The sequence below is a fragment of the Musca autumnalis genome, unplaced genomic scaffold, assembly GCF_047663935.1.
Source record: "Musca autumnalis isolate F117 unplaced genomic scaffold, ASM4766393v1 scaffold_3, whole genome shotgun sequence".
NCBI classification, from domain to species: Eukaryota; Metazoa; Arthropoda; class Insecta; order Diptera; family Muscidae; genus Musca; species Musca autumnalis.
The window spans coordinates 254,345,104-254,366,657 of NW_027411866.1; the positions used below are offsets into that span (position 1 = coordinate 254,345,104).

Genomic DNA, 21,554 nt, shown 5'->3' on the forward strand with positions numbered 1-21,554 from the left:
TCACAAAAAATTTATGCATTTAGGGGGTTTCAAAGGGGTTTTAGGGGTTTCGACAAAAATGTTGATTAGGATTAAAGTTCAAAAATTTTGCGGAAAAGTACCTTTTGGACCTACATAGACCATGGGGGTGCCATAAGGGGTTTTTACACCCTTCGGGCTGTTTTCTCAAGAAGTATGGACTTGCCCCTGAAACAACTTTTACCATCGTAATTGAGGCAGCGAATGTAAGTTGCTTCAACAAAAATCAAAGTGATTCAATAGCAGGTCTTAAAGTGAACTTATCCAAAATTTTGTGTGGGAGGTACGGGATGGAGTGGACAAATATCGTGCGCACAATTTTTCTGAATATTTTTGAACATTGAATGAACAGGTACCTGAAGGAGTGGACCGATATTGCTTATCTAAGAACTTAAACTAAGTTTGGAAACAATATTACGAAAGCCAAATTTTGGCCGGAATCGGCATATCCGTTCGAGAATTATCTTCGACCCATAAACATGGTGTCATAGGGTTTGTTTTTCAACTTTCAGGTTATTTTTTCAGGACGTATGGACTTGCCCCTGAGGAAACTTGTACCTTCGTAGAGGGGACAGTGAATACAAGATGTTACAACAAAAACCAAGGCGATTCGAGAGCAGGTCCTAAACTGAACTTTTCCGAAATTTTGTGTGGGAGGTACCCGAAGGAGTGGACCGATTAAGTACATATTGGAACTTCATCGAAGTCTGGTGGAAATTTTACAATGTGCAAAGTATGGGCCAAATCGGTTACTCCCTTCAAGAGTTATCGTGCGCACAAATTTTCCGAACATTTTTGAACTTTTGTGGGGGAGGTACCAGAAGAAATGGACCGATATGGCTAATCTTCGAACTTAAACTATGTTTGGACAAAATATTACGAAGGCCAAATTTTGGACCGAATTGGCAGATCCGTTCGAGATTTATCTTGCGCTCGAACCACTACACACGGCGTCATAGCGGTTGTTTGTACCTTTCAGGCTATTTTCTCAGGAAGTATGGACTTGCCCCTGATGAAACTTGTACCGGTGTATGGGGGGTAGTGAATACAAGTTGCTACAACAAAAATCAAAGCGATTCGAGAGCAGGTCCTAAACTGAACTTTTCCGAAATTTTGTGTGGGAGGTACCCGAAGGAGTGGAACCATTGAGTCCATATTGCAACCTTATCTAAGTCTGGTAGAAATTCCCTGATGTAAAAAGTATGGACCAAATTGGTTACTTTCTACAAGTGTTATCGTACGCACAAATTTTCCGAACATTTCTCAACTTTTGTGGGGAAGATACCGGAAGGAGTGGACCGATATAACCTATCTTCGAACTTAAACTAAGATTGGGCAAAATATTACGAAAGCCAAAATCGTCTCATCCGTTCGAGAGTTATCGGACGCATCAGCCAGCCAGACAGACGGACGGACATGGCTAAATCAACTCCAAATTGTCTGAAACACATTTCGTCCAAACATACTTGGTCTAAAACCATTATTTCGCACATTTTGCCCGTGTGAAAGTGTATGTACCCTCGTTATATACTGAAGAACATGTGATAAAATTCCTTTTAACGGACTTCCATCCATAAAAGACCTCGCATGTTAAAGTTATTTTATAAAGTTAAAGGTCTGTTTACAATTCACAAAAGCTATGTTAAGCCGAAGACACATCCAACATTTGAGTAAAGTTTTGTGTCATTTTTGATAAAAGAATAATGACAAATTCGAACTATGTTGACCTTGGTCTTTTATTAATTTACTAGAAATGACGCAAAACTTTACACAAACGTTGGACGTTTGATGCCTTCCAACTAACCACGAAAGTAAAAGAACAGCTCAATATTGTTTTTCGTAAAGTTAGGCCAGCCCAGAAAAAAATTGTGGCGCCCAATTAAGAAACAGTGCGAGAGGCCAAGGCTTTGAGGGCAGTTGTGAGAAGGCTAACTAAAACTTTGGAGGTTTTGTAGAGGGCCCGTCTGTCAACAGAAACCGAACTTGATGAGTTGGTGGCGGAAAGGTCAGCCAATGAAGAAAACTGGTATTAAGAAAAGATGCTTGTGACAGATAAATTTACTGAAATACCATCAAGATCTCAAACAAGAGTAGTCTATGAATCGTATAACGTGAAAAATTTCGAAATTGTATTAATGTACACTTTTCTTTGTATTTTGACAGACGAATATCTTGCTCAGATGTCCAGTGTTGGGATAATTCACTGGAATTTGAATTTATCCTAAACCATAAACCTTCTTATATTGCTAGATTCCTACATGGGTGTAGTTTTTGGAACATTGGAGCCATTGTCGAGAGAAGTATGGAGAATAAAACACAAAGACCGAAGGAGTGATTCTAAATATTGGAACATATATCAGGAAGCATATTATAGTCATGATCACAACTACTAATCGTTATTAAAATCTCAACACGATCGGAAAAGTAGCCTTTAATTGGATTGAAGAGCTTTTGCGGAGGAGGTAGTCCATCTTTGAACTGAATCTAATTTTGAGACTCATTCGTTTCAATAGTTTTCGTGCCAACTAGCCATTTTTTGTACATTATACAAGAAAAAAATATGTCATTGTAAACAGATTCACAAGGATTACATTTATCTGAATGGTCACACCCTGGGTTACTTTCGGAATTGTTTTTGTTAAGAAATGTTGCATAGTTTTCTGCTCTTCTACGAAACTCTGGTTTTAATATGAACTGTCAAAGTCAAACTTTCAATTTTAACGAAAAACATGTATAGTTTTTTCGCGCGGTCAAGCAACTGCGAAACGATCCGATACGTGCCCCTAACTTGAGTTTTGTTTTTGAGAAATTTTGAAATTTTGTGCCTGAGATATCCGAAGGCTTTGCCCGATATAGTCGATATTCTAACCTGATCTATGTCTGGCCCTCTCGGTTACTCCCTTCCATTACGCACCATTTTAACGAAAAAGTTTGAGCATTTTTGGAGAAAGTTGATCTAAATATGGACAAAATATTACGATGTGCAAAGTCAGCCAGACAGACAGTTAGCCAGTCTCCAATTTGTCTGAAACGGATTTTGTTCGAACATAGTTTTGGTGCAAGAGCATTATTTCGTTAAAGCACATTTTAGATCGTATCACAGTATATGCACCCTCTTTAACCTAAAGCAGTCATGAGCATTAGGCACTTTAAAGTTGGTGTTAATTTCTCTTTGTTTTTTTTTTAACCATCAACAAATCGACGTTTATGCAATGTTTTAATCAATGAACGTAAACAAACAAAACGATTCCCGTACCAATCACACAAAGCCACACACTTGTCAGCTTCTCTGAATCGTTTCATTCTGACAACCAAAACAAAACCACAAACTTTTCAATGTAAAAAAATGAAAACAGTACGTTTGCTGAAATGTACTTCGGCTATGCTTTGCCGAGTTGTTTCATTCACCAAAGAAACAAAAAGAATTTTTGGCAAACGTTTGCCGTGCGTTATGGCCAATGACACACTCAGACACACACACACACATGTGATTGCTTAATAACCCTATAAACTAACATCAACATATCACAGTGAACATTTTATCAACCACCAAACGTTTTTTGATTTATTCGATTTTCGTTTTGTTCGCACTCACGAATGTAAACAAAACGAAACTAAGCAGCGAACTCCGCCAGCGTGGGTTATGTTTCGTTTTGTATTGTACCTATGAAAATACGAAACGAAACGATTGGAAATGTTATTAAAAGTATTTTGACGTACGCTGGTTTTAATTAAATTTATTATTTTCGATTATTAACGAATTAAGGCGACATTTAAGTTTAAAATATTTTCAAATAAGTGAAAGAAACATGAAGAACAAGTAAAAAAGTATCAGTCGGTTTTGCCGACAGAGATATACCCTCAGCCTGTGTATATTGAAACAATTTTTTTTCCAAAAAACGCATGTATTTAGGGAGTTTTAAAAATTTTGTGCGTTTGAACTGACAAAAATGTTGATTAGGTTTTAATATCAAAAGTTTTGCGGAGGAGATACTAAAAAGAATGGATCTCCATCTACTACATATGGTACCATAGGGGTTTTTTAGACCTTCAGGGATGTTTGCTCAAGAAGTATGAACTTGCCCCTGAAACAACTTTTACCATCGCAATTGAGGCAGCAATGCAAGTTGCTTCAACAAAAATCAAAGTGATTCGAAAGCAGGTCTTAAAGTGAACATGTATCCGAAATTTTGAGTGGGAGGTACCGGATGGAGTGGACAAATATAGTCCATATTTGAACCTGATCTATATCTGGTAGATATATTAGGATGTGTAAAGTATGGACCAATTCGGCCACTCTCTTCAAGGGTTATCGTACGCACAATTTTTCAGAACATTTTTGAACTTTTGTGGGGGAGGTACCTGAAGGAGTGGACCGATATGGCTTATCTTCGAACTTAAACTATGTTTGGACAAAATATTACTAAGGCCAAACTTTGGACCGAATTGGCAGACCTGTTCGAGAGTTATTTTGCCCTCCAACCTCCTCACATGGTGTCATAGGGGTTTTTTGCAACTTTCAGGTTATTTTCTCAGGAAGTATGGACTTGCCCCTGATGAAACTTATACCGTCGTATGGAGGGCAATGAATACAAGTTGCTAAAGCAAAAATCAAAGCGATTCGAGAGATGTTCCTAAACTGAACTTTTCCAAAATTTTGTGTGGGAGGTACCCGACGGAGTGGACGGATTGAGTCCATATTAAAACCTGATCTAAGTCTGGTACACGCTCCACGATGGGCAAAGTATGGACCAAATCGGTTACACCCTTCAAGAGTTATCGTGCGTACAAATTTTCCGAACATTTTCGAACTTTTGTGGGGGAGGTACCGGAAGGAGTGGACCGATATAGCTCATCTTCGAACTTAAACTAAGTTTGGACAAAATATTACGAAAGCCAAAATTTGAACCGAATCGGTTTATCCCTTAGAGAGTTATCGTGCGCTCCAGCCAGCCAGACAGACAGACGGACGGACATTGCTCAATCGACTCCAAATTGTCTGAAACACATTTCGTCCAAACATACTTGGGGTCTAAAACCATTATTTCGATGAGGCACATTTTGCCCGTATGAAAGTGTATATACCCTTCATAGCCTAAAGGCTGAGGGTATAAAAATGCAATATTAGATTTCCCTCTCTTGCGATTTCGTTCACCACTGACCTAAAGGCTTTGGGTATAATCATCTCCTACACTCTCAATGCCTTCTTGGACATTTCATTCATTATCATTCAAAATCTAGGTATGTATATTCATTCATTGTTTCGCATCACTCATTAGCATGCTATTAAAAATACAAAACAAATGTGGAATTTATCACTCACCTCTATTTGCAACTTGTCTGGTTGAGGTTAATTGACACATGTCCGTTGTGGTTAGTATTACGCGAATTTTGCAGTGAGATTCTAAAGCTGGTTGTTATTTTTTCACACCTTGAAATAGATAAAATGTGTGTTGATAACTTATTGTGTGATTGAAATTTAAGGCTAAAATCACTCTATCGCTAAAATGAAAATGTAGTATGTATGGTAGGAGGTCAATGCCAATATGACAGTACAGCAAAAAAATCAAAATTTACAATTCCGAAATATGTTTCAACCTTTTACAAATATATATTGTTACTGCAACCATACATATTGTTTTACAAGATAATATGGTTAGTCAAAAATATGTTACCATAGTAATCATATTTTTTTAGAAAAATATTGTAACTTTGTAAAAATTTATTTTGTTGCTGCAACAATATATTTTGAGTTTGCTAATATGATAAAGGCAACCATATGTATTTTTACACACTTCCCTATAAAAGTTGGAAAATGTTCACTTATCTTCTTCATCTTGAAATTTTTACCGAATATAATACTTGTGGTCCTGATTAAAATTGTACACTTTTTTGTGGGCAATTCTACAATTCCTGAGATTATGGGTGGTCTATTTACGCTCTATGCCCGGTCGAAATGGATAGTTCTAAAAACGTCCCACACCTAACGACCAATTAAAACACAAACCCAATGCCTGTCACAGCATCAAGAAGCTTCATGTCTTCATTACTCATCCACACTCTTTTATTCCATTTTTATTAAATTTTCCTTTTCGAACAACTCCAAAACCCACTTAATTCTACAATATTTCCTCAACATCAATTTGCATGTAACGTCATTTCTCATCATTACTCTATCAAAATTACCCTCATTTTCCCTTCATTAGATGACCTCATCAAAAACAATTTTCTAAATATACCCTCTCATTAATTTAAAAAAAAGAAAACAAATTTACCGGAATTGACACACTCTCGTTTTTGTATTCTAAGAGACAAGAAGAAAGACACTTTGATCAGTCAACAAGAAAAATCATTTCAAATTCTGAAGACAGAAAACAGATTAAGGAAAATTGCGTTCTTGGATTTTTTTTGCATGCATGCTTGTCAATCATCAATCAGCAGCAATCAATCAATCACTCATGATCAGAAATTTGGGATTAATGTGGCCATTGCAAACCTCTCACCACCCTCTCGTGCGACTTTATAAAAGTTCTGAAGAAAGTGTGAGGCAACCAAGAATATGTCATGAATGCTCGTATGTCTCTCTCGATTGTTACAAAAGTGGCGATCATTATGATGTGCCGATGATGGTTATGCGTGGCATATTTATTTGTATCTGTGTGTCTTGTTTGTGTGTCAGACAACATCACCCCAAAAACGAAAATGTTTAACTGAGGGCTTGTTAATCGGACGATGGTTGAGTTTTTTTTTATTTATTTACAAATGTTTTGGTTTGTTTGATGGAATTGGAAGAAATGTTGCCATTTAAAATCAAACGATGGAAACTCAACAAAATTGAAGAATGAAAAAATAAATGTTTAATACAAAATAATTACATACCTAAAATTATGTACATATGTATATACATATTTAAAGATTCTTTGAGAAGAAAACACTTAAAGAACTGCCTATATCCGATAAAGATACACCCTAGTTTAAAAAATAATTAATAAAACACTTAAACATTTGGTCTGTTCCAGTACTGGAAGAATCTACTAATTTTTACTATTTTTTCCGATAACATAAAGGAAAAAATGTTATCGTAGTAAAAAATAGTAGCTTCTTGCAGGTTCTGGAACAGAGCAATTATTTCCCCTGGCACCTTAAACAAGTGTTTTGAACAACTCCGACATTTATTTGACAGATATTCAAAGGAATTGAAAGCTTAGCTAAGGCGTTTTAATAAAACTCTTGTAGTATTAATCTGGCCTTAGTTGAAATTATATACAAAAATTTCAAGGACCTCCAAGTTGAAGGAAAGCCCAACAATTGTTCAAAAGAAGCCGGCAACACTAATTCCAATGACAATTGAATATTACAGATCATCGCCGTCGTCAACAACCATTGCCACCAGCATCATTATGGCGATGAGATGATGATGATGGTGGTGGTGATCATCAACAGCATCATGGTCGTTCGGCTTCACCAGCACCATCGTATTAAGAACAACAACATCATCGTCATCAGCAAAAAAAGAAACGTTTTAAAATTTAATTTTTGTGAATGTGTAACAAATGAAACAGTTTTATGTTTCTCTGACATCCATCCATCCAAGCATCCATCCACGTATTTCTTTTTTCGATGTTGTTTAATTTTTTTATGTACAAATGTCTGTCTGAAAAACAATCTGTGTGCGTTTTTTTATGGTACATATATGGGGCTCGGTATATAACAAAACAAGTAAGAAAAGTCTATAGTCGGACGGAGCCGACTATGGGATACCCTATACCACTATCCCTGAACAATCGCTCTCCACGGAACTTCTTTTCAATGATTGTGAAAATTTAATTATCAAATATCAGAGATGTAATGTATAATACTTATGACCAAAACCAAAAAGTTATCTAGCATGACAAAGAAATTTTTGTAGCAGGAAAGGAAAATTTAGTTCGCACAAACTAAAATGTAATGAAACCCACTTATGTAGTACTACTACTTCTGATGTTTAACCACTACGTTATTGAAATTTTTACCAATTTCACACTAAAGTTTCAGTCCATTTAACCCGCTAAGTATTATCTGATCTTCACGTTGGTTTGTACGCTTCATCTTCATCATAAACTCAAATTTGTTTAAAATTTTGCGGGTTATTTTTTTGACCTTCAGAGCCGCTACAAAATTGGTTAAATTTTTGTTTTTGGTCCATTTCATCCCCTGAACATTTCACAATCGTCAACAAAAACTAATAATTTCTATTATGGCCCGAATCCAACCTCCTTAAAAAATTCGTTACAATCGGTCCATAATTGCGGTCTTAAGCTTGTTTACAATTTTTAATGGACGGACACACATCGCTAAATCTCGTCGAGATATGAATTTTGGCATACCAAAGAAGGGGTCTAGGACGAATATTTCGTGGTGTTACATAAACTTTTGGAGAGACAATATATAGCATGGGATAAAAATGTGGTTCTCTATCCAGAACCCATTATATATTAGGCAGTAGGCCCGTTATCTAGCAAACACTTTATTGCAATTTACATCAGAGTTTTTTTCCATATGTAGGCTACTTTGCGAAATATATACATATGTCCTCAATGAATTAAAATATCGGACAAAAATAAAATTTTTATATTTTTCATACAAACGTAATGGTCCATTTCACCCGCTAAAGAATATCAGATCATCATTCAAACTTGTAGGCATCTTTTTCGACCTATACTCTTATCCGGTGGCAAATTTTGTGACTATTTATGTATAATTGCGACTTCTAGCGATTTTATTATTACACCACAAACAAATAACGGAATATATTAGGCTGTAACTCTGTTATCTGATCATGGACACCAACATAACTGGCATCAATTGAAAGGTCAAACGTTCCACTTTCAAGTATATCTCACTTGTCCGGAATGTCACCTCCAGGAATTAAGATATAACCTGTATATTAAAAATTTTCACAATTTTCACACAAAAGTTTTGGTCCATTTAACCCTCTAAATATTATCCGATCGCCATCTCAAATTGCAGGCTTCTCCTTTGGGATATACTCTTACCTTATTTAAAATAACGCGTTGATCGGACTATTATTGAGACCTACAGAGCCGCTGGAAAATTGGATAAATATTATGTTTTTGGTCCATTTCACCCGCTAAATATTTCACGATCATCACCAATAAGAATAGGGATCTATTCTGATCTGAACCCGACCTCCATACAAAATTTCGTGACGATCGGTCCATAATTGCGGCCTGGAGCGTGTTTACAATTTATAATGGACAGACGGACGGACGGACGGACGGACAGACACACATCTCAAAATCGCTTTATCTCGTCGAGATATGAAGATTGGTATACCACATTGGGGGTCTCCGACGAATATTTCGCGGTGTTACATGAATTTTTACCAAAACAAACTTATAATACCCTTTTCCACATTGTGGTATAGGGTATAAAAAAAAAAGTAAAAAGATATACAAATACAGAACACGCATTTCATACGGAGACTACATTGGAAGCATTATTCTTTGACTCGTTTGTTTTCAAATACAAAAAATGGCAAATCTTGATTTTCTGTGATGTCCGATTTGCAAATAAGAGAACTTTGGCGATTTTTTTTTCAAACCAATAAAAATGTACGACAAGGCAAAATCAACCGTAGACATGCCTTCTTCTTCAGAAAATCTGTTATAGATCGTTTTCAATATAAAGACTTACTTAGCTGGCCCATTACAGAACATTTGTTCTATAGGCCGAACTAAGAAGAGATCTCCATTCCTCTCTATTTGTTGCTTTGCTCTCTGGAATACCGCGCCTTTTCATCTCAACATCCACTTGTTTGCGCCATCTATTCCTTGGCCTGCCAATTCTGCGTGCACCGCCATGTGGCATGTATTCATACGCCTTTTTAGCGGGTTCATCATCGCTCATTCTTATGATATGGCCTAGCCAACGCAATCGCTGCATCTCGATACGTTTAACAATATTCATGTCGTTGTATAGCAGATACAGCTCGTGGTTCATGCGACGTCGATATTCACCGTCAACGCAGATTGGTCCGTAGATCTTTCGAAGAATTTTTCTCTCAAACACACCAAGCACTGCCATGTCTGCTTGCGCAAGTACCCAGGCTTCGGAGCCATACATCAGCACGGGTAGTATCAGTGTTTTGTAGAGCGTTATTTTTGTTTGACGAGATGTGGCTTTGTTTTTAAACTGCTTACTTAATCCAAAGTAGCATCTGTTGGCCAATACAATTCTTCTTTTTATTTCACAACTGATGTCGTTTGTTGTGTTGACGGAGGTGCCGAGGTAGACGAAGTCTTTTACTACCTCAATATTATAGGAACCAACTTCCACAGTCGGTCCGAGCTCAATGGACGCATTGCGCGTCGACACCATCAACTTGGTCTTCTCACCGTTTACCGCCAGACCCACTTTAGCAGATTCTCCTTCGACCTTTATAAAGGTATCAGTTACTTCTTTTACTGATCGACCCATGATGTCTATATCATCAGCATAAGCAAGTAACATGTGACTATTGGTGTAGATTGTGCCACTTCTTTTGACGTTTGCCTCTCGTATAACCTTTTCTAGCAGGATGTTGAAGAGGTCACACGAAAGGCTGTCTCCTTGTCTGAAACCTCTTTTGGTACCAAACTCTTCGGAGAGGTTCTTTCCTATTTTAACTGAGGACCTCGTGTCAGTTAAAGTCATTTTACAAAGCCGGATGAGCTTTGCGGGAATACCAAATTCAGACATGGCTTGGAATACCTTTGAGCGCAGCGGACTGTCGAAGGCTGCTTTATAATCGACAAAAAGGTGGTAGGTGTCGATCTGCATCTCTTGGGTCTTCTCCAGGATTTGCCGCAGGGTAAATATCTGGTCAATGGTGGACTTGCCAGGTCTAAAGCCGCATTGGTATGGTCCAATAATCTCGTTGACCATTGGCTTTAGTCGTTCGCACAATATCCCTGACACGATCTTGTAGGCAATAGGGAGTAGACTTATGCCCCTATAGTTAGAGCATACAGTCTTATCTCCCTTCTTGTGGACGGGGCACAGGATACTCAGGTTCCAATCGTCGGGTACTCGTTCTTCCTGCCAGATGGTGCTAACTAGCTGATGAATACACCTTATCAGCGTGTCGCCTCCGGTTTTGAACAGCTCGGCTGGTAAGCCATCGGCCCCTGCTGCCTTATTATTCTTCAGCCGATTTATTGCTGTCTTTACCTCATCTTGGCTGGGCAGTATACATTCAATACCATCTTCTGGGATTGGGACTGTGGTATCTTCGTCTTCTTCGCTGCTATTGGATACCAACAGATTTGAAAAATGTTCTTTCCATATCCAGAGTATACTATCTGTATCAGTTACCAAATTACCTTGCTGGTCTCTACAGGAGGATGTGCCTGTACCAAAGCCATCAGTTTGATGCTTGACTCTTTGGTAGAATTTTCGGACTTCATTCTGGCTCCTGTACATCTCGATTTTTTCACACTCCCGCTTTTCCATCTCTCTCTTTTTCCTGCGGAAAAGACGTTTCTCCTCTCTCCTTTTCTCCCTGTATCTCTCTCGTGCGCTACGCGTTGCTACGGATTGTAAAGTAGCCTTATATGCCGCATTTTTCTCTTCGGTGGCAGCACGACACTCCTCATCATACCATGGATTCCTTGGTGGAGGTCTCTGGTATCCAAGTATGGATTTTGCGGCTGTTTGCATGGAGTGGGCAATGCTTTGCCATTGCGCTGATATGTTATCGGGATGAGGAGGGCTTTGATTAAGCAATTGGGCTAGTTGAGTGGAATATGCTGTGGCTATCTGTTGTGATTGCAGCTTACCGATGTCTAACTTTCGTGTTGTGTCTGCTCGTACTTTGTTTGCTACGTTTAAGCGGGTGCGTACCTTTGCTGCAACAAGGTAGTGGTCCGAATCAATGTTTGCGCCTCGGAACGATCGTACATCCAACACGCTCGATGAATGTCTTCCATCTATCACAACATGATCAATTTGGTTTCTTGTTTTCTGATCTGGAGACAGCCAGGTGCCCTTATGAATATCGAGATGATTAAATCTGGTACTGCTAACTACCATGTTTTTTGCAGCTGCAAAGTCTATCAGTCTCATACCATTGTCAGATGTTTCACTGTGGAGACTGAATTTCCCGACTGTTGGGCCAAAGATATTCTCCTTTCCAATTTTGGCATTAAAATCGCCTAGAATGATTTTAATGTCATGGGCAGGGCAACGGTCATATGTTTCTTCTAAGCACTCGTAAAATATATCTTTGGTCTGTTCGTCCTTTTCTTCAGTGGGAGCATGAGCGCAAATAAAGCTGATGTTGAAGAATTTAGCTTTTATTCGAATTGCAGCAAGTCTTTCATTCACTGGAGTGAAGCTGGATACAAGATGTTTTAGTCTCCGACTAACTACGAATCCACAACCAAACTCATGCTTTACGTCATGGCAGCTATAATACAGTGCGTCACCTTTAGGTGTTGTTGTGACGCCTTTCCCAATCCATCGTATTTCCTGTATGGCAGTAATATCGGTCTTGTACTTTTCAAGTACGTCTGCCAATGCGAAGACTGCACCTTCTCTATAAAGAGTGCGAACATTCCAGGTGCAGATTCGCAGATCATGGTCCTTAAAACGTTTGCGGGGTTCGTCAACTTTAGAGGGGTTTGTTTTTCTTTTCTTTCGTTTTTTCATAGTAGGCTGTTTTTTCTAGGGGAGGGTTACTAACCCGACGCCCAAACCCAAGTTTTTAACGTTCTTATGGGTGAACGCGCGGCACATGTTAGCTCACTACCTTTAACGGGTGTTAAAGGCAGTTCCCCAGGTGACACCACGGGGAGGTCAGTGTCCACTTGGGATGAAAGAGGGACCAAGATAAATCCTGGGCTTTGCCATGTTAAAACCGGTCAGGACCGTTCCTTGGTATCTTCCATCCCCTACGTCAATATAAAGAAGAACTCTTAAAAAACTTACATTTACACGCGGAGAAGTAATATCGCCAGAGCAAACATACATTTCGGGAGCAATATATTGAAAGTTTTTAAAAATATATATTGTTTCCTCAACCATATATTTAATGTTTGACAATATAATATGGTTAAGGCAACAATATGTGGCTGACTTGCGAAATGTCCGTTGCTTTGCAGTCGTGTATGACACTAGGGGCTCTTAGATCGAGTTCCCCACTACTGCAATTTCATAAAATTGCTCTAGTATGGAACTCCATCTAAGAAACCCTAGTTTCATGCACGACTACAAAGCAACTGTCGTTTCGGAAGTCTGCCTGTGTTTTACTGCGGTATATTTTTTTTCGAGGGTAAATCCATTCTTTCTGAGATAATGACCCGAAAGCTGTAAAATTTCCTGAGGCCACCAGATAAAATAACTGCAGAGCACACTAACTCTCAAAAACCTGCATCCGATTATGTCCATCTTTTTTCGATTAAGTCTATCTGCATCGGCTTAAGTCCATACATATTTACATTTTTACCGAAGATCCTTATGATCCTGATTACAACCCTACAATTTTTATACCCTCAGCATTTATGCTAACGAGAGTATATCGGCCTTTTTGTAGAAAATTTACTTCTGTTGAAACTGAGGTATGAGGTATTGTATCTCGCGAATTGTTGTAATATACCATAACTTTTGAACGCATTTAGGTAAAATAAACTGTTTTAGCACGATTCACCGATGGATTTCTTAAAATTATAATTTGAGCGGAAGCTGTGGTCATATTAATGTAAAAAAATAGGAAAAAATCGTTGAAGGAAACTAGTTTTTTTTAAGTCAATTTTCAATTAGTGGCTTTAAAATACAATGTAGAGTATTATGTTCAAAGAAGAAGTTAAAGAATACACTTCAGAGATGAAGTTTCTAATGTATGATTTTTTAATATAGCCACCGCATCAATCTCAAACGGATGCTGACATTTTGAAGACTGAAAAATTGGGTTTTTTGAATTTTTGCTCTAATCGGGACGCGCAACTGTACTCGTTTAAAAGCTGATTATGAGATTGTAGTACTCGCGATTACGCATTTTTTGATGTATAACTCGGGCGTGTAGCCTTCAAAGGTTCACAACAATCTCAGCTTAAAGTCGAAATTTTTGTGCGTAAATTGTTCTAAAAAACCAGTTTTTTGGATTCAAAATTTACAAATGCCATTCGATTTCAGTGGAAACCAGCGTGAATTTAGTTTTTTTACGTTTTGAATCTAACAAGCCTTTGCGCGTCTAAATCCATCCACTAGATCGGCGGATATGATACCCCTCAAATTTCGAAAATCTGCAAAAAATAATTTTGAAAATATCTCGTATTTAGACGCGTTTTAGATGTGTTATTCCTACTTAGATAAATAGAGCGAAACGCATATTTAAAATGTGCGAAAACAGATTTTGAAAAACGTTCGCGAATCCGGAGATATAACAGCTTTTTTCTTAAAAATGAGTGCGATGCTACATCCACGGTTCTTGATGGATTGCATTGAAATGACATAGGATGATGTATTTTTTAATGGTGATCATTGAAATCGGATGCGCATAAAATGCAAATTTACTTCGTGGAAATTATGCGCATTTTACTGTTTTTTGCACCCTAACATGCAACTGATGCTACATCGTGGTCGCCAAATGGAATTTCACAAAGTGTATATCAAATAAGAGGGATTGATTCGCAGTTTTGGAAAATCGGATGCGCATCTTGTGATTTCCACTATTACGCGGTTTATATGCGTTTCAAATGTTGTAATATTCAATATAACATTATTTTAATGTTATGCCACAATTGGAATTCCTTGTGATTTAATATAAGGTTCTAATAATATTCGCCAATAGGAAAACTATAAGCGAAAAATTTGTTGCAACGGAATATTTTCATTATTGCGTGGAATTTGGACGAAAATGACGAAGAACTCAAACATTTTTATTTCAACCTTTCCTATAAAACCATAAAAAAATAAAATTAGAATAACATGATTTTTATTTTTTTCGTAACATTTTCTTTGTATTTTTGCAAATAACATGAATACTATAGCTCCAAACTTCACGACTTAGGTTTCATTTTATTCCTCACAATGTCTGGATGCTGCTATAATTTTCTATATATATTTTTTGTAAGTATAAGCGCTATTATTTCAAAAATAGGTTTGTAAATACGTGAAATTATTTAACAAATTTAATTTTTCGCGAATCCATTGAAACTTTTCGAATTTTTTTTTTTGCATCATCGCAAAGGGTGAGAATTCAGTTAACGATAATAGGATATAACAGCTTACTATATTAAGCCGCGATTTTTTTAGAATTTTTCCTAATTAGCATAACTAAAACGGTCATATCTTTTGCGCGCAACGATCATAGTTGGTAACGAAAACAGATTTGGAATGACGATTTTTTTCTTAATCTATGTACCAAAAATCATAGATGTAGTATCAAAATTTTTTTTGATTTTTTTGAAATGGAAAAGACGATTTTAGAAATTTTTGTCGATATACACTTTCATACGGGCAAAATGTGCCTCATCGAAATAATGGTTTTAGACCCCAAGTATGGTTGGACGAAATGTGTTTCAGACAATTTGGAGTTGATTTAGCCATGTCCGTCCGTCTGGCTGGCTGGAGCGCACGATAACTCTCGAACGGATCAACCGATTAGGTCCAAAATTTGGCTTTCGTAATATTTTGTCCAAACTTAGTTTAACTTCGAAGATGGGTTATATCGGTCCACTCCTTCCGGTACCTCCCCCAAAAAAGTTCGGAAAATTTGTGCGCACGATAACTCTTGAAGGGATTAACCGATTTGGTCCATACTTTGCACATCGTGAAATTTCTACCATACTTAGATGAGATTCCAATATGGACTCAATCGGTCCACTCCTTCGGGTACCTCCACACAAAATTTCGGAAAAGTTTAGTTTATGACCCGCTCTCGAATAGCTTTGATTTTTGTTGTAGCAACTTGTATTCACTGCCCCCCATACGACGGTGCAAGTTTTATAAGGGGCAAGTCCACACTTCCTGAGCAAATAGCCTGGAAGTTGCAAAAAACCCCTATGACACCTGTGTAGTGGTTGGAGCGCACGATAACTCTCGAACGGATTTGCCGATTCCGTCCAAAATATGGCCTTCGTAATATTTTGTCCAAACAAAGTTTAAGTTCGAAGATAAGACATATCGGACCACTGCTTCAGGTACCTGCCCCACAAAAGTTCAAAAATGTTCGGAATAATTGTGCGCACGACAACTCTCGAAGGCTGTGACCGATTTGGTCCATACTTTACACATCCTAATATATTTACCACATATAGATCAGTTTCGGATATGGACTATATTTGTCCACTCCTTCAGGTACCTCCCACACAAAATTTCAGATAAGTTCACTTTAAGACCTGCGCTCGAATCACTTTGATTGTTGAAGCAACTTTCATACCCTGCCTCAATTACGACGGTAAAAGTTTTTTTCAGGGGCAAGTCCACAGTTCTTGAGAAAACAGCCCGAAAGGTGTAAAAATCCCTATGGCACCCTATGTAGTGGCTATGTGATCCAAAATTTGGGCTTTCATAATTTGTGCAAAATTAGTTTCAGTTTGAAGATGGGCTATACCGGTCCACAACTTCCCGTACAATTTTTTTTAAAAAAGGTCACTAAAACGGTATGCATGTTATCTATTGAACGGGCCAACCAATTTGGATCTTCTAATATTTTGTCCAAATTTAGTTAACTCCTTAAATGGCCCATATCGATCCTCTCCTTAGGGTTCCTCCCCCACAAAAGTTCAACATTTGTGTCTAAGTACAGTTAAGGGTATGTTCGAACTTCGAAGATCCTGAAAATGTATACCGATGCTGTTCCTTGTCATCCTGACTAAAGCGATATTATGTTTTCCGTGGACAAGTCCATACATCCAGAATACTAGTCCAATAGTTAGTTGTACGATGACCCACTGAAATGACTAGTGGGCGCGATATCTATCGGAAATATATGACTCCCAAAATAAGATTCACTTCAATAATCGACTATGTCGGTCCATTCCTTTAAGTATCTCCTTCGCAATACTTTTGAACTTTAATCCTAATCCACATTTTTATCGGTTCATACGCCCAAAATTTTGAAAACCCCCTAAATAAATAAGTATTTTTGGGAATAAAGTGTTTCAAATTAAACAGGCTGAGGGTATATCTCTGTCGGCAAAGCGGACTGATTCTTTTTTACTTGTTTATCAATAAGTTCCGAAAGGGGTACAATTCCCTGCAAACACCAAAACTATTGTACACGATCAATTCCACAGTGGCCGATTCTATGCACAGGGGCCGTCATCTCAACATGTTTGTGTTCGTATATTTTTTCACCATAGGAGCGGCAAGCCTGCTCATGCCGGGATAGGAAAGAACCCCAGATCATGAATCTTTTTGCAATGCATGTAGGGAATGGGTGCACTTCCGAGGCTGATCCGGTTCATATCATCTTCCGATCATCGTCTCCGTTAACCGACTAGATAGATAGAGAAGAACCCCAGGCCATGGATCTGTTCCGTTTCCTAGATCCACACCACATGTCAACATTTGTAAGATGCAGTAGATGGAGGGACCATCGGAACTTCCGACCATCGTCTCCGTTAACGGATGACCCGACTTCATAACCTCTGATCGCCGTTCTTTTCTGTTTAACCAATCACCGCTTCTGAAAGCTTCCCAGTCCCTCTGACCTACGGTTAGTTCAGATAATTTCCGGGACATCATCACTGCTGCAGTCGCTTGCCATAGTATATTCGATTTCATAACCCCTGACCGCCGTTCGTTTCTTTTTAACCAATCACCGCATTAGAAAGATGCCCAGTCCCTCTGATCCACGGCCAGATAATTTTCCGGGACATCATCACTGCTGCAGTCACCCGCCATAGTATATCTACTGGTCGAATATCCGAACTCAGATCAAATACTCTTCTATTCACCCAAGGTGGTCTCCTATCCTATAGAAGACACCTACGATGGTCTTTTATACTAAAGAAGTCACCTGAGGTTTTCTTCTATACTGAAGAAGTCACCTGCGGTGTTCTTCTATACTGAAAAAGTCACCTACGGTGTTCTTCTGTACTGAAGAAGTCACCTATGGTCGTCTTATATAGTAAAGAAACCAGCTACGGTGGTATTTATACTAAAGAAGCAACCTACGGTGATCTTCTAATCTATAGAAGCCACCTACGGTGCTCTTCTATACTAAAGAAGCCACCTACAGTGGTCTTCTATACTAAAGAAGCCATCTACGGTCGTATTCTATACTGAAAAAGACACCCACGGAGGTCTTCTATACTAAAGAAGCCACCAACGGTGGTCTTCTATACTAAAGAAGACACCTATGGTGGTCTTCTATGCTATAGAAGACGCCTACGATGGTCCTCTATACTAAAGAAGTCACCTGAGGTTTTCTTCTATACTGAAGAAGACACCTGCGGCAGTCTTTTATACAAAATAAGTCACCTATGGTCGTCTTATTTGGTAAAGAAGCCACCTACGGTGATCTTCTATTGTATAGAAGCCAATGGAAGTAGCATATAAGCGTGATGAGCTTCGTTGTAGAAACTCTGAAGACCCAAGAGTTAGATAACTTACTTTCGAACTTCCGCGAACATTAGTGGAAAAAGTTGTCAAACCTCCAGAAGCAATGGAACATTGGTACAGGATTAAGAACAGTTATGGTGGCTCTTAACCTTAAGAAGGTCTTTGATACCGTCAACCATGCCAAGTTGTTTGAGGACATAAAAAAAGACTTCCCTCATCATATCTCCCAAACTGTTTAACCTCTATCTTTCTGAAATTTCGCACTCTCCAGACGGCATAGATATTGCAATGTGTGCGGATGATTGTCAGATCTTGGCTTCGGGTCCTACCGTCGATGACTTATGTGATAGGTTAAAAGTCTACATAGCTGCCTTAGTAAAGATCTTATGTCTGGTGGATATAAAAATATCCACCGCTAAATCCACTCCCACAATGTTCACCACCTAGATGGCTGGAAATGAGGCTCCCCCTGATCCTATTGGTCGATGGTGTCCTCATTCCAACCACAAACTACACCAATATTTTGGGTATAACGTTCGGCAACATATTTAAGTCGTCCACGCAAGATACAGCTATTTGCGGCAAGATCAGAAGTAGGAAAAAGGTTCTCAAGTCGCTGGTTGACAGCACTTGTTGGCCTCTTATAAAACAAAAGACCGGTCTGTGTTAAGCTATGCGGCGCCAGTGTGGTAATGTAAGCTGCAAATGTAAACGCTAGAATATTCAAATCTGTCAAATACCGATCTGAGGACTACAACGGAGTGCCTACAATACCTGTCAGTATCGGACCCGAATTTATGGCACAATGCCCAACACATGCCCTGCATGTGGATTTTGGCCGTAAGACATTATACTCCTGTCTCCTCACTCTTTATGGGTGCAGCCAGTTCAGGTTGCAGAATATTTGAATCTTAACACACGAGAACCAGATAACTAAAAGATATACGAATGGACATATTTACGTTGCTAGAACAACGGGAGTCACCGTGGTGCCGTGGTAAGTACAGCCGTTTCGCATTAAGAAGGGCTGTGGTTAATCCCTGACCAGAACATCAAAATGTTCTGGGATGGCAAATCCCCTCAGAGTAATGTTGCCTTACATTTTCATTTTATTGAAGGTCCCTTTGTGAGGTCTTATTTTTATAGAAGACCCCTTTGTGAGGTCTTTTTTTATAAAAGACACCTTAAGAAGGTCTTCTATTTATAGAAGACTCTTTTGGAGGTCTTCTATTTATAGAAGACCCTTTTAGGAGGTCCTTTATTTATATAAGACCACTTTAGGAGTGTGCCACTGTGGTGCAATGGTATGCACACCCGCCTTGCACGCAGAAGGTCGTGGGTTCGATTCCCCGGCTAGGCAACATCAAACATTTTTCAGCGGTGGCAAAATACCCCTCAGTAATATTGGCGGCATATCCCGAGTATTTCAGCCATGTAAAACTTCTCTACAAGTTGTGTCGCAAAACATGCCGTTCGGACTCGTTGAGCCAATATGAATCGTCGTGCACTTATTGATATGAGATAAGCCTCCCATGTCCCTTCGGGGATGTTGTGGGAACATACGTATGTGCAACAGCAATAACTGTACACGATAACTCTTAAAATCCCGATTAGTTCTGAAGTTTTTGCATCTCAAAATTACTCTAAAACTTAAAGCATTTTCATATAGGAACTATATCGGTCAAATCCTTCGGGTACTGCCCTAAAAAGTTCATGAGCAAATTTCACATTTTCTTTGATAATAAACCCATAGCTCTGCATTCAAAATGATTAACTGACATCGTCCAAACGTTGCACGTTGTATCAAGTTCGAGGATGGACTATATTGAAACATTCTTATCGGGACGTCCAACACAAAGCTTGAACATTTTTGCGCTTAAATTCGGTTTAAGGTCACTTTACGGATCGCGCTGCAGTTTTTACATCGGGTAGTCCTTCTGACTACAAACTTCTCGGTATATGGATACGTTTATGTTTATATACAAATACACACATCTTTTTTTAAGAAAAAAAAAAAAACAAAACAACAACAACAACAAGAACAACTAAAAAGAAAACACATAAAAGAAATGCATTAAAACAAAACAACAACACTAAAAACAACATTATCAGCAATGACATAAAACAAGAAACATCATTCATACACAAATTACACTCGGAATGATGCTACGGCTCGCTCGGCTACGGCTCCATGTAGAAATATGGTATATTCTGTGTGGCATATAGTACATACATCCATCCATATGTAAATACATACATACATATGTGTATTATGTACACATAAATCGCCTGTTGAATTGTTGTCGTAGTTGTTGTTGTTGTTATGTAGAAACGGTTTTTTATTTGTTTTAATGTTGGGCCTTCCGTTTCGAACGCTCCTCGGAATGAGTGCTGAAATGAGTCTGGCTTTTCATTTTGGAGAAAAATAAAACATCAGACAAAAATTAAGACCATTCATCTATCTCTGAGTGCATACTCTGCTCCATGTCATGGAGGAGGAGATACACATTCACACTCACCCACAGAATCTCTTACCCGGTTTTTAGAGATCACTAAATCCCTCCATTGGAAATATATGGGGGAACATTTGTTGTTGTTTGTGTTTGCCTGAGATTGAGATGATGACGGTGTGTTTGTTGTGCATGTGCCGCGTTCGTTCGTTCGTTTATTGTATTTGTATTTGCACGACCTGCACTTGTAGTTTACACAGATTTCAGATTTCATAAATCCAAAAGATAGTTGATAATATTTATTTGTGATGTTGTTGTTGTTGTCGTTGTTGCTGCGGCAATCATTTGTGTGTTTGTTGATGTCCCCAATGCTTTTGGTTTTTGTTGTTGTTGTTGTTTTGTAAACATATTTTTTTGATTGAATTTAATTTAATTTCGGCTCTTTTTTCCTACACTTCAAGAACAAACGTCACTAAACAACAGACATTTCACAAAAACATAACACGGTGGAGAGATTCAAAGAGAGACAAATGAGAT

At 38.4% G+C, this 21,554-nt stretch overlaps 1 protein-coding gene across 3 annotated transcripts in view; it reads right to left on the reverse strand.

The window, feature by feature from the left end:
* Positions 1-21,554, reverse strand: part of wgn (Tumor necrosis factor receptor superfamily member wengen) — a 92,657-nt gene that overhangs the window by 63,710 nt on the left and 7,393 nt on the right. For 2 of the 3 annotated variants that reach the window (XM_073977957.1, XM_073977959.1), the window contains exon 2: positions 5,342-5,449. The exons of the other annotated variant lie outside the window; for it this stretch is intronic. The gene's annotated coding sequence lies outside the window, so the exon portion shown is untranslated. The remainder of the gene's footprint in view (positions 1-5,341; positions 5,450-21,554) is intronic. 3 annotated transcript variants of the gene reach the window in all.